Raw genomic sequence first — 15,438 nt, 5'->3', positions numbered from 1 at the left:
CCGTTATGTACCAAACCCTAAAGTGCATGTAGAGCCACCTATATTGGGAAATTAAACGACTTTACCTGAAACCTGTCTTTTGCCTTTTTTTCAGTATGTTAGGCACCAAAACAATAAATAATATGGAAATCACTCTGTATGGGAATCCAAAACAAAATTACTGAAAACGTGTCTTTTCAGTGTTTTACGTAGAAAAACGCTAAAAAGAATGCAAATCAACCAATATCATGAAACAGAATAATATTACCAAATAGGTATTTTTTGTGTTTTTGAGCGTGTTAGGCAATAAAGCACTAAAAAGGAGGGCAACCATATTACATGGGAATAAAACCAACTTTTACCAAGAACTTGCCTTGATATATACCAAATCGCTAAAACGCATGCAAAACACCCTTTATAGAGAAACAGATTAACATTAACAAAAACATGTTTTTTGAATGTTTTTGATCATGTTATCTCTAAAAACGCTTAAATATATGCAAAGAACCCTATGTCTGGGAAACAAATGGACATTACGAGAAACGTGTATTATGAGTGTTTTTAAGTTCCATAAGTACCAAAAAGCTAAAACCTCTTTATAAAGAAAAAAAAATAGGATTTTTTTTTTCTTGGGGGTATTCTTCATAGGTACCGAGATGCCAAAATTCTGGCAAAATTCAGTGAAATTATGTGAAAAAAGAACATTATCAAAAAAGTTAATTTTAGCTTTTTTTTCTGACTGTTTTGTACCAAACCTTAAAGTGCATGCAAAGCCAACTATATGAGGAAATTAAACGACTTTACTAGAAACCTGTGTTTTGAGTGTCGTTCAGCATGTTATTCACCAAAACAATAAATAATAAGGAAGTCATTCTATATGAGAATCCAAAAAAAATTACTGAAAACACATCTTTTCCGTGTTTTACGTAGAATAACGCTAAAACGGATGCAAACCAACCAACTTCAAGAAGTAGAAAAACATTACCAAAAAGGTATATTTTGAGTGTTTTTGAGCTTGTTACCTACAAAAAAACGTGAAAATTGATGCAAAGCACTCTATATTGGGAAAGAAAGGGACATTGCTAGAAAAGTGTGTAATGAATGTTTTGTAGTTCAAAAGAACCACAAGGCAAAAAACGCAAAAAAACTCGTGGTAAAACCTCTTTATAGAGAGAGAAAAAAATAAATAAATAAAAAAATAGGATTTATTTTTTTGTTATTCTTCTTCATAGGTACTGAGATGCTACAATTCTGGCAAAATTCAGGAAAATTATGTGAAAAAAAGAACATTATCAAAAAAGTTAATTTCAGCTTTTTTTCAGACTGTTATGTACCAAACCCTAAAGTACATGCAAAGCTAACTATATGAGGAAATTAAACGACTTCATGAGATACCTGTGTTGTGAGTGTTTTTCAGCATGTTAGTCACCAAATCAATAAATAATATGGAAGTCATTCTATGTGGGAATCCAAAACAATATTACTGAAAACGTGTATTTTCCGTGTTTTACGTAGAAAAACGCTAAAACGGATGCAAACCAAGCAATATGAAGAAATAGAATATTACCAAAAAAGTACATTTTGAGTGTTTTTGAGCTCTTTTCTTACAAAAAAACGCAAAAATGGATGCAAAGCTCTTTATATTGGTTAACAAAAGGACATTACGAGAAATGTGTATAATGAGTGTTTTATATATTCTGAAGAACCACAAGGCAAAAAACGCAAAAAACTCGTATATATAGAGAAGTTTCTTAGATACCAAAATGCTGAAACTCCTGAATAACACTCTTAATTGAGAAACAGAACAACCTTAACAAATGCGTGTATTTTCAATGTTTTTCACATTCTTAGTTACCAAAACCCCAAATTGCATGTGAAAGTAGCTTTATGCGGGAAAAAAATGACATACCAGAAAAATGTCTTTTAAGTTTTTTTTTTTTAGCATGATAGGCAATAAAGCAATAAAAACCAGGGTAATCACATTACATAGGAATAAAATCAATTTTTAGCAAGAACTTGCCTTTAAGTGTTTTTGAGCTCCTTATATACCAAAACGCTAAAAAATAAAGCATGCAAAACACCCTATATGGAGAAACATCATAACATTACCAAAAAATGTATTTTGAGTGTTTTTGATCATGTTACCTATAAAAGCGAAAGAACATTTCGAGAAACGTGTATAATGATTGTTTTTAAGTTCCTCAAGTACCAAAAAGCTAAAACCCACAAATAACACTTTATAGAGAAAAAATAAATAAATAAAAAAAATAGAAATTTTTTTTTGTTATTCATCTTAATAGGTCCCGAAATGCCAAAATTGTGGAAAAATTCAGTGAAATTATGTGAAAAAAGAACATTATGAAAAAAAGTTAATTTTATCTTTTTTTTCAGACTGTTATGTACCAAACCTTAAACTGCATCCAAAGCCTCCTATATTGGGAAATTAAACGATTTTACCAGAAACCTGTCTTTTGAGTGTTTTTTAGTATGTTAGGCACCAAAACGATAAATAATATGGAAGTCACTTAAAATGGGAATCCATCACAAAATTGCTGAAAAAAGTGTCTTTTTACGTTTTACGTCTTTCTACGTTTACGTAGAAAAACGCTAAACAGGATGCAAACCAACGAATATGAAGAAATAGAATAATATTACCAAAAAGGTATATTTTTAATGTTTTTGATCTTATTACCTTAAAAAAAATGCGAAAATCGATGGAAAGCACTCTATATTTGGATAGAAAAGGACATTACGTGAAATGTGTATAATGAGTGTTTTATAGTTTCACAAGAACCACAAGGCAAAAAACGCAAAAACACGTGTATATAAAGAATTTTCTTAGATACCAAAATGCTGAAAGTCAGGAATTAATCTTAATTAAGAATACAGAACAGCTTTACCAAATGCGTGTATTTTGAGTGCTTTTCACATTCTTAGTTACCAAAACACTAAATTGCATGCGAAACTAGCTTTATGTGGGAAAAAAATGACATTACCAAAAAGTTTTTGAGCGTGATAGGCAATAAAGCAGTAAAAAGCACGGGAATCACATTACATGGGAATAAAACGAATTTTTACCAAGAACTTGTGTTTTTGAGCTCCTTACATACCAAAACGCTAAAACGCATGCAAAACACGCTTTATGGAGAAACAGAATAATATTACCAAAAAACATGTATTTTGAGTGTTTTTCATCATGTTACCTATAAAAAAAGCTAAAATACATGGAAAGAACCTTATGTTTCGAAAATGAAAGAACGTTACGAGAAACGTGTATTATGATTTTTTTTTTTTTAGTTCGTTAAGTATGAGAAAGCTAAAACCCACAAATAACACTCTTTAAAAAGTGTTTTCGTACCTAACAATGTGAAAAACACACAAAAAGCACATTTTTGGTAATCTTGTTCTCTTATCCATATAGACTGTTCTTCAATGCGTCAAATGGGTCTTGGTACCTAAGAAATAAAAAAAAAAACACTTATTATAAAAGTTTCTTCTAATGTCTTTTCGTTTCCTTATGCAAAGTATTTTGCATGCATTTATGTTTCTTTTTATATGTAAAAAGAAAAAAAATGTTTATGGTAATAAAAGGTGTTTTGCATACAGCTCAGCGTTATGGTACGTAAGTAGCTGAAAATACCCAAAAGATAAATTTTTGGTTGACTTGTTCTTTCATATAGGTAGCTTTCCATGTTTTTTATAACTTTGGTACCTAACAACAACAATCGACACTCAAAAGACATGTTTCTGGAAATATCGTTTCATCTCCTCATAGATGGTGCTCTGGAGTCATTTTGACGTTTTGTTACATAAAATTTTGAAAAACACAAAATAAACGTTTTTGGTAATGTTCTGTTTCTCCATATACAGTGGTACTAAATAGTTTTCGCGTTTGGTACCTAAGACACTCAAAAACACTAATGGCATCTTTCTCGTAATGTCATTTATTTTATCGATATTGAGTGATTTTCATGCATTTTGGCGTTTTTCTTACGTAACAATGTGAAAAAAAACTCAAAATATTCGTTTTCGGTAATGTTCTGTTTCTTCATATATAATGTTATACATGCGTTTGTGCATTTTGCTACCTAAGAATATCAAAAACACTGATAAATGAAGTGTCTTTTTATTTCTTTTCGTATTGCCATTTAGGTTACTTTGCATGCATTTTTGCTTTTTGTTTTACGTAAGATAAAAAAAATGAAAATGCATATTTCTGGTAATGTTATTCTGTTTCTCCATAAAATGTGCTTTGCATGCATTTTAGCGTTTTGGTACGTACGTAGCTGTAAAAACTCTCAAAGACACGCTTTTGGTAATGTTTTGCTTTTCCAAATAGGGAGCTTTCGTTGGTTTTTAGCGTTTTGGTATCTAATATTGTTTTTTTCTCTAAAGAGAGTATTATTTATGCATTTTCGCGTTTTGGTATCTGAAAAGCTCAAAAACGCTCTTTATATAAGTTTCTCATAATGTCGTTGGTTACTTTTTTTTTTGCGTAACAAGCTCAAAACACTGAAAATACACGCTTTTTTTGGTAATGTTATTCAGTTTTTCCAAGGCGTTTTGGATGCGTTTAAGTGTTTTTGTATGTAAGTAGCTCATAAGCACTGAAATTAAAAGTTTTTGTAATATTTTGTTTTCTCCTATAAGGTGCTTTCCTTGGTTTTTAGCTTCTTGGCACCTAACATACTCATAAACAGTGAAAGGACATGTTTCTGGAAATGTTTCCTTTCCCCATATAGTATGCTTTGCATGCATTTTCGCCTAATAACGTGAAAAAAGCCTTAAAACACAAGAGTTGGTTAATCTTGTTCCGTTTCCCCATATAGAGTATTATTCATACGTTTTAGTGTTCTGGTACCTATAAAGCTCAATACCACTCAAAATATACGTTTCTTTTAATGTTTTCTTTTCCCATTTTAGGGTTATTTGCATGTATTCTATCGTTTTTGTACGTAACAGGCACAAAATCTCTCAAAATGCTTGTTTTTGGTAAAGCTGTTGAGTTTCTCCATAAAGAGTGTTTTGCAACCGTTTTAGCGGTTTGGTATGTAAGTACCCCAAAACACTTAATGTTTTCCCATTTACGACACTTTCCATGCTTTTTAAGAGCTTTTTGTGCCTAACACACTCGTAAACTCTCAAAAGACATATTTCTGGAAACGTCGTTTACTTTCCCCAAATCGGGTTCTTTGCATGCATTTTGGCGTTTTGATACCTAACAAAGCTAAATACACTTAAAATGCACGTTTTCTCCATACAGAAGGCAAATCGTGTGTTTTATCGTTTCGGTACCTAATAAGCTAAAAAAAAAAAAAAAAAACTCATAATACTGGTTTCTCTTAATGTCTTTTCGTTTTCTTATATAGGGTACTTTGTATGCATTTTGACGCTTTTGTACAAAACAAGCTGAAAAACAGACCAAAATGCTCGTTTTTGGTAAAGTTTTTATATTTCTGCAGGAAAGGAGTTTTGCATGTTTTGGTACATTATAAATTTAAAAACTTCCAAAGCGTGTTAGGCAATAAAGCACTAAAAAGCAGGGCAATCTCATTACATTGGAAAAAAAAAAACAATTTTTAACAAGAACTTGCCTTTAAGTGTATTTGAGCTCCTTATATACCAAAACACTAAAATGCATGCAAAATACACTTTATGGTGAAACAGAATAACATTACCAAAAACATATATTTTGAGTGTTTTTGATCATGCTACCAATAAAAACGCTTAAATACATGCAATGAACCCTATTTTTGGGAAACGAAAGGACATTACGATAAACGTGTATTATGAGTGTTTTTAAGTTCATTAAGTACGAAAAAGCTAAAAGTCACAAATTACACTCTTTATTGAGAAAAAATAAATAAATAAATAAAAAATACTATTTTTTTTTCATTCTTATTTATCTTCACAGGCAACGAGGTGCCAAAATTCGGGCAAAGTTCAGGAAATTATATGAAATAAGAATATTATCAAAAAGGTTAAATTTAGCTTTTTTTTCGGACTGTTATGTACCAAACTGCTAAAGTGCATGCAAAGGTACCTATATGGGGAAATTAAACGTCTTTGCCAAAAAACTATTTTATGAGTGTTTTTCAGCATGTTAGGAACCAACACGATAAAACCCAAGAAAATCAATCTATATGGGAATCCAAAACAAAATTACTGAAAACGTGTCTTTTCGGTGTTTTACGAAGAAAACGCTAAAACGGATGCAAACCAACCAAAATGAAGAAATAGAATAACATTACCAAAAAGGTATATTTTGAGTGTTTTTGAAATTGTTACCTACAAAAAACGTTAAAATGGATGGAAAGCACTCTATATTGGGAAGCAAAAGGCACCAAAAAGTATGTTAGGCACCAAAACGATAAATAATATGAAAGTCACTCTATATGGAAATCCAAAATAAAATTACTGGAAACATGTCTTTTAAAAGATTTTCGTAGAAAAACGTTAAAACAGATGCAAACCAACCAATATGAAGAAATAGAATAACATTACCAAAAAAGTATATTTTGTGTGTTTTTGATCTTGTTACATAAAAAAAACGCGAAAATGGATCCAAAGCACTCTATATAAGGAAAAAAAGGACATAACGAGAAACGTGTATAATGAGTGTTTTATAGTTTCACCAGAATCACAAGGCAAAAAACGCAAAAACCCGACTGTATGGAGAAGTTTCTAAGATACGAAAATACTGAAACTCATGAATAACACTCTCAATCAAGAAACAGAACAACCAGAGCAAAATGTGTGTATTTTGAGTGTTTTTTTTACATTTTTAGTTACCAAAACAATAAATTCCATGCGAAACTAGCTTTATTTGGGAAAAAAATGACATTACCAGAAAAGTGTCTGAGTGTTTTTGAGCGTGTTAGGCAATAAAGCACTAAAAAGCAAGGCAATCACATTACATAGGAATAAAACCAACTTTTACGAAAAAACTTGCCTTTTAGTGATTTTGACACGCATTTAGTAAGGTTGCTCTGTTTCTCAATTAAGAGTGTTGTTCATGAGTTTCACCATATGCACGAGTTTTTGCGTTTTTTGCCTTGTGGTTTTTTTGAACTATAAAACATTCAATATACACCTTTCTCGCAATGTACCTTTGTTTCCCAATATACAGTGCTTTGTATCCATTTTCGCGCATTTTTGTAGGTAACAAGCTCAAAAACACTCAAAATATACATTTTTGGTAATGTTTTTCTGCTTCTTGATATTGGTTGGTTTCTATCAGTTTTAGCGTTTTTCTTAGTAAAACACTGAGAAGACACGTTTTCAGTAATTTTCTTTTGGATTCCCACATAGAGTGAGTTCCTTATTATTTATCGTTTTGGTGCCTAACATGCTGAAAAACACTCAAAAGACAGATTTCTGGTAAGGTCTTTAATTTCCTCATATGGGAGGCTTTGCATGTCTTTTCACTCTCTTTTGAGCGTGTTACGCAATAAAGCACTAAAAGCCAGGGCAATCACATTACATGGGAATAAAACCAAATTTTACCAAGAACTTGCTTTTAAGTGTTTTTGAGGTCCTTACATACCAAAACGCTAAAACGCATGCAAAATACATTTTATGGAGAAAAAGAATAACATTACCAAATACATGTATTTTGAGGGTTTTTGATCATGTTATCTATAAAAATGCTTAAATACATGCAAAGAACCTTATGTTTGGGAAACAAAAGGACATTACGAGAAACGTGTATTATGAGTGTTTTTTTTAAGTTCCTTTAGTACCAAAAAGCTAAAACCCACAAATAATACTTTTTTAGAAAAAAAAATTAATAAATAGAAAAATAAAAAATGGGATTTTTTTTTTTTATCTTCAGAGGTACCAAATTGCCAAAATTCTGCCAAAATTCAGGGAATTTTTGTGGAAAAAAGAACATTATCATGAAAGTTAATTAGAGCTTTTTTTTTTTCTTATTGTTATGTACCAAAACCTAAAGTGCATGCAAAGCCACCAATATAGGGAAGTTAAACAACTTTACCAGAAACATGTCTTTTCAGTGTTTTTCAGCATGTTAGGCACCAATACGATAAATAATATGAAAATCAGTCAATATGTGAATCCAAAACAAAATTACTAAAAACGTGTCTTTTCAGTGTTTTACGTAGAAAAACGCTAAAGCGGATGCAAACCATCCTATATGAAGAAATAGAATAACATTACCAAAAAGATATATTTTGAGTGTTTTTGAGCTTGTTACCTACAAAAAATGAAAAAAATGGATGTAAAGCACTCTATATTAGGAATCAAAAGGACATTACGAGAAAGGTTTATAATGAGTGTTTTATAGTTTTAAAAGAACCACAAGGCAATAAACGCAAAAACTCGTGTATATAGAGAAATTTTTACATACCAAAATGATGAATTGCATGAATAACACTTTTAATCGATAAACAGAATTACCTTACCAAATTGTGTATTTTGAGTGTTTTTCACATTCTTTGTTACGAAAATGCCAAATTACATGCGAAATTAGCTTCATGTGGGAAAAAAAATGACATTACCAGGAAAGTATCTTTTGAGTGTTTTTGAGCGTGATATGCAACAAAGCACAAAAATGCAGAACAATCACATTACATGGGAATAAAACCAACTTTTACGAAGAATTTGCCTTTAAATGTTTATTAACCCCTTATATACCAAACAGCTAAAACGCATGCAAAACAAACTTTATGGAGAAACAGAATAACATTACCAAAAACATGTATTTTGAGTGTTTTTGATCATGTTATCTAAAAAAAACGCTTAAGTACATGCAAAGAACATTATGTTTGGGAAATAAAAGGACATTACGAGAAACGAGTATTATAACGTGTTTTTATAAGTTCCTTAAGTACCAAAAAGCTAAAATCCACAAATAACACTCTTTATTTAGTAAATAAAAAAATAAAAAAATAAAATAAATATAATTTTTTTTTTTTATTCATCTTCATAGGTACCGGGATGCCAAAATACTGGGAAAATTCAGGGCAATTATGTGATAAATTTTTTCGGACTTTTTTTTTCGGACTTTTATGTACGAAACCCTAAAGTGCATGCAAAGCCTCCAATATGAGGAAATTAAACGACCTTACCAGAAATCTGTGTTTTGTGTGTTTTTTTTTTGTATGTTAGGCACCAAAACGATAAATTATAAGGAACTTACTCTATATGGGAATCCAAAACAAAGTTACTGAAAACGTGTCTTCTCAGTGTTTTACGTAGAAAAACGTTAAAACGGATGCAAACCAAACAATATCAAGAAATAGAAAAACGTTACCAAAAAGGTATATTTTGAGTGTTTTTGAGCTCTTTACCTATAAAAACGCGAAAATTGAGGCAAAGCACTTTATATTGGGAAAGAAAAGGACATTGCAAGAAAAGTGTATAATGAGTGTTTTATAGTTCAAAAGAACCACAAAGCAAACAACGCAAAAACTCGTGTATATGGAGAGATTTCCTAGACACCAAAATGCTGAAACTCATGAATAACACTCTTAATTGAGAAACAGAACAACCTTACTAAATGCGTGTATTTTCAGTGCTTTTCACATTCTTAGTTACCAAAAACTAAATTTTGCTTTGTGGGAAAAAAAAAAAGACTTTACCAGAAAAGCGTCTTTTAAGTGTTTTCAGCGTGATTAGTAATAAAGCACTCAAAAGCAGGGCAATCACATTACATTGGAATAAAACCATTTTTTACAAATAACTTGCCTTTAAGTGTTTTGAGCTCCTTATATACAAAACTGCTAAAACGCATGCAAAACACACTTTATGGATAAACAGAATAACATTACCAAAACCTTGTATATATGGATAAGTTTCTTAGATACCAAAATGCTGAAACTCATGAATAACACTCTTATTTAAGAAACAGAACAACCTTACTAAATGCGTGTATTTTGAGAGCTTTTCACATTCTTAGTTACCAAAACCCCAAATTGCATACGAAACCAGATTTATGTGGGGAAAAAATGACATTACCAGAAAAGTGTCTTTTGAGTGTTTTTGAGCGTGATATAAAGCACTAAAAAGCAGGGGAATCACAATAAATTCGAATAAAACCAATTTTTACCAAGAACTTGCCTTTAAGTGTTTTTGAGCTCCTTATATACCAAAACACTAAAACGCCTGCAAAACACACTTTATGGAGAAACATAATAACATTACCAAAACCATGTATATTGAGTGTTTTTGATCATGTTATCTATAAAAACGCTTAAATACATAAAAAGAACCTTATGTTTAGGAAACGAAAGTGTTTTTAAGTTCCTCAAGTACCAAAAAGCTAAAACCCAAAAATAACACTCTTTATTTAGAAAAAATAAATAAATAAATAAAAAAAATAAAAATATTTTTTTTTTTTTTTGTCATTCATCTTCATAGGTACCGAGATGACAAAATTCTGGGAAAATTCAGGGCAATTATATGATAAAAGAATATTATCAAAAAAGTTGTTTTTTTGTTTTTTTACAGACTTTTATGTACCAAACCCTAAAGAGCATGCAAAGCCTCCTATATTAGGAAACTTTAGGAATGACTTTACCAGAAAATTGTCTTTTAAGTGTTTTTCAGCATCTTAGACACCAAAACGATAAATAATAATGAACTCACTCAATATGGGAATTCAAAACAAAATTACTTAAAAAGTGTATTCTCAGTATTTTACGTAAAAAATTCTAAAACAGATGCAAACCAACCAATATGAAGAAATAGAAAAATATTACATTTTGAGTGTTTTTGAGCTTGTTACATAAAAAAAAAAGAACGCGAAAATTGATGCAAAGCACTCTATATTGAGAAAGAAAGGGACATTGTGAGAAAAGTGTATAATGAGTGTTTTATAGTTCAAAATAACAATAAGGCAAAACACGCAAAAACTCGTGTATATGGAGAAGTTTCCTAGATACGAAAATGCTGAAACTTATGAATAACACTCTTAATTGAGAAACAGAACCTTACATTTAGTAAGCTGCGTGTATTTTGAGTGCTTTTCACATTCTTAGTTACCCAAACCCCAAATTCATTGCGAAACCAGCTTTATGTGGTTAAAGAAACTGCATTTTCAGAAAGGTGTCTATTGAGTGTTTTTAAGTGCGATATGTAGTAAAGCACTAAAGAGATTACATTACATGGGAATAAAATCAATGTTTACCAAGAACTTGCCTTTAAGTGTTTTTGAGCTCCTTATATACCAAAACACTAAAACGCATGCAAAACACACTTTATGGAGAAAAAGAATAACATAACCAAAAACATGTATTTTGAGTGTTTTTGATCATTTTACCAATAAAACGCTTAAATACATGCTAAGAACCCTATTTGTTGGAAACGAAAGGACATTACGAGAAACGTGTATTATGAGTGTTTTTGAAATTCATTAAGAACCAAAAAGCTAAAAGCCACAAATAACTCTCTATTGAGAAAAAAAATAAAAAATAAATAAAAAAATACGATATTTTTTTATTTCTTATTCATTTTCACAGGTACCGAGATGCCAAAATTCGGGCAAAATTCATGAAATTTTGTGAAATAAGAACGTTATCAAAAAAGTTAATTTTAGCTTTTTTTTTCTTCGACTCTTATGTCGCAAACCCTATAGTGCATGCAAAACCACTTATATGGGGAAATCAAACGTCTTTGCCAGAGAACTGTCTTATGAGTGTTTTTTCAGCATGTTAGGCACCAAAACGATATATAAAATGGAAGTCACTTTATATGGGAATGTATAACAAAATTACTGAAAACGTGTTTTTTCGGTGTTTTACGTAGAAAAACGCTAAATCGGATACAAACCAACCAATATGAAAAAAAAAATAGAATAACATTACCAAAAAGGTATATTTTGAGTGTTTTTGAGCTTGTTACCTACAAAAAAGGTGAAAATGGATGCAAACCACTCCCTATTGGGAAACAAAAGGATATTACGAGAAACGTGTATAATGAGTGTCTTATTATTTTCGAGCAAAAGAACTTGTTGTTCACAAGAACCACAAGGCAAAAAACACAAAAACTCGTGTATATAAAGAAGTTTCTTAGATACCAAAATGCTCAAACTCATGAATAACAATATTTATGGAGAAAAATAAAAACCTTACCAAAAGCGTGTATTTTCAGTGTTTTTCACATTCTTAGCAAAATCCCAAATACCCTGCGAAACATGCTTTATGTTGTAAAAAAATGACATTACCAGAAGTGTCTTTTGAGTGTTTTTGAGCGTGTTAGGCAATAAAGCACTAAAAAGCAGGGCAATCACATTACATGGGAAAAAAACAACTTTGACCAAGAACTTGCCATTATGTGTTTTTGAGCTCCTTACATACCAAAACGCTAAAACGCATGCAAAACACTCCTTTATGGAGAAGCAGAAAAACATTACAAAAAACATGTGTTCTAAGTGTTTTTGATCATGTTACCTATAAAAACGCTTAAATACATGCAAAAAAACCTATCTTTCGGAAACGAAAGGACATTACGAGAAACGTGTATTATGACTGTTTTTAATTTCCTTAAGTACCAAAACGTATTAATTTTCATAAGTACCGAGATGCCAAAATTCTGCCAAAATTCAGGGAATTTATGTGGAAAAAAGAACATTATCAAAAAAGTTAATTATAGTTTTTTTTCGGATTGTTATTTACCAAACCCTAAAGTGCATGGAAAGCCACCTATATGAGGAAATTAAACGAGTTTACCAGAAACCTGTCTTTTCAGTGTTTTTTCAGCATGTTAGGCACCAAACCGATAAATAATATGGAAGTCAGTCAATATGTGAATCCAAAACAAAATTACTGAAAACTTGTCGTTTCAGTGTTTCACGTAGAAAAAACGCTAAAAGGGATGCAAAGCAACAAGTATGAAGAAATAGAATAACATTACCAAAAAGTGTTTTTGAGCTTTTTACCTACGAATAACGCGAAAATGGATGTAAAAGCACTCTATATTGGGAAGCAAAAGGACATTTAGAGAAACGTGTATAATGATTGTTTTATCGTTTCACAAGAACCACAAGACAAAAAACGCAAAAAACTCGTGTATATAGAGAAGTTTCTTACATACCAAAATGCTAAAACTCATGAATAACACTCTTAATTGAGAAACAGAACTACCTTACCAAATGTGTGTATTTTGAGTGTTTTTCACATTCTTAGTTACGGAAATCCCAAATTACATGCAAAACTAGCTTTATGTTGGAAAAAAAATGACATTATCAGAAAAGTGTCTTTTGAGTGTTTTTGAGCGCGATATGCAACAAAGCACTAAAAAAACAGAATAATCACATTATATAGGAATAAAACTAACTTTTACGAAGAAATTGCCTTTAAGTGTGTTTAACTCCTTACATACCAAAACGCTAAAACGCATGCAAAACACCCTTTATGGAGAAACAGAATAACATTACCAAAAACATGTATTTTGAATGTTATTTATCATGTTACCCATAAAAACGCTTAAATACATGCAAAGAACCCTATGTCTGTGAAACAAAAAGACAGAAAAAGAAAATTTAGTTTTTTTCCGGAATTATGTACCAAACCGAGAAGTGCATGCAAAGCCACCTATATGGAGAAATTACAAGACTTTACCAGAAATATGTCTTTTGAGTGTTTTTCAGCAATTTCAGCAATATTACTAAAAACGTGTCTTTTCAGAGATTTACGAAGAAAAACGCTAAAACGGATGCAAACCAACCAATATGAAGAAATAGAATAACATAACCAAAAAGATATATTTTGAGCTTTTTTCAGCTTGTTTCCTAGAAAAAATGCGAAAATGGATGGAAAGCACTCTATATTGGGAAACAAAAGAACATTACGAGAAACGTGTATAATGAGTGTTTTATATAGTGTGTATATAGAGAAGTTTCTTACATACTAAAATGCTGAAATGCATGAATAACACTTTTAATTGAGAAACAGAACTACTTTACCAAATGTGTGTATTTTGAGTGTTTTTCTCATTCTTAGTTACGAAAATCCCAAATTACATGCGAAACTAGCTTTATATGGGAAAAAACAAAATATTACCAGAAAAGTGTCTTTTGAGTGTTTTTGAGCGTGATATGCAACAAAGCACGAAAAAGCGGAACAATCACATTACATGGGAATAAAACCAACTTTTACGAAGAACTTGCCTTTAAGTGTTCTTTTTATAACTCCTTACATACCAAAACGCTAAAACGCATTCAAAAACACCCTTTTAATGGAGAAACAGAGTAACATTACCAAAAACATGTATTTTGACTGTTTTTGATCATGTTAATTATAAAAAACGCTTAAATTCATTCAAAGAACCTTATGTTGGGAATCGAAAGGACATTACGAGAAACGTGTATTATGAGTGTTTTTAAGTTCCTTAAGTACCAAAAAAGCTAAAACCCACAAATAAAACTCTTTATAGAGAAAAAAATAAATAAAATAATTTTTTTTTGTTGTTTTTCATCTTAATAGATACTAAGATGCCAAAATTCTGGCAATATTCTTTGGGAATCGAAAACAAAATTTCTGGAAACGTGTTTTTTCGGTGTTTTACGTACAAAAACGCTAAATCGGACGGAAACCAACCAGTATGAAGAAATAGAATAACATTACCAAAAAGGTATATTTTGAGTGTTTTTGAGCTTGTTACCTAGAAAAAAACGCGAAAATGAATGCAAAGCACTCCCTATTGGGAAAGAAAAGGTTATTACGGGAAACATCTATAATCAGTGTCTTATTATTTTCGGGTAAAAGAACTTGTGGTTCACAAGAACCACAAGGCAAAAAGCGCAAAAAGTCGTGTGTATAAAGAAGTTTCTTAGATACCAAAATGCTGAAACTTATGAATAACAATCTTAATTAAGAAACAGAACAACATTACCAAATGCGTGTATTTTGAATGTTTTTTTTCACATTCTTAGCAAAACCTCAAATAGCATGCGAAACTAGCTTTATGTGGGAAAAAAATGACATTACCAGAAGTGTTTTTTGAGTGTTTTTGAGCATGTTGGGCAATAAAGCACTAAAAAGCAAGGCAATCATATTACATTGGAATAAAACCAACTTTTACCAAGAACTTGCCTTGAAGTGTTTTTAAGCTCCTTATATACCAAATCGTTAAAAAACGCATGCAAAACACTCCTTTATTGAGAAGCAGAATAACATTACCAAAAACAAGTGTTTTGAGTGTTTTTTATCATGTTACCTATAAAAACGCTTAAATACATGCAAATATCGCTATATTTGGGAAACGAAAGGACATTACGAGAAACGTGTATTATGTATTTTTTTTAAGTTCCTTCAGTACCTAAAAGCTAAAACCCACAAATAACACTTTATTTAAAAAAAAATTAATAAACAAAAAAAAAATAGGATTTTTTTGTTATTCATCCTTATAGGTACCGAGATGACAAAATTCTGCCAAAATTCAGGGAATTTATGTGGAAAAAAGAGCATTACCAAAATAGTTAATTATAGCTTTTTTTTC

Source organism: Scylla paramamosain, chromosome 13 (genome assembly GCF_035594125.1).
Source record: "Scylla paramamosain isolate STU-SP2022 chromosome 13, ASM3559412v1, whole genome shotgun sequence".
Taxonomy (NCBI): domain Eukaryota; kingdom Metazoa; phylum Arthropoda; class Malacostraca; order Decapoda; family Portunidae; genus Scylla; species Scylla paramamosain.
Note: the sequence above shows the minus strand (reverse complement) of the source record.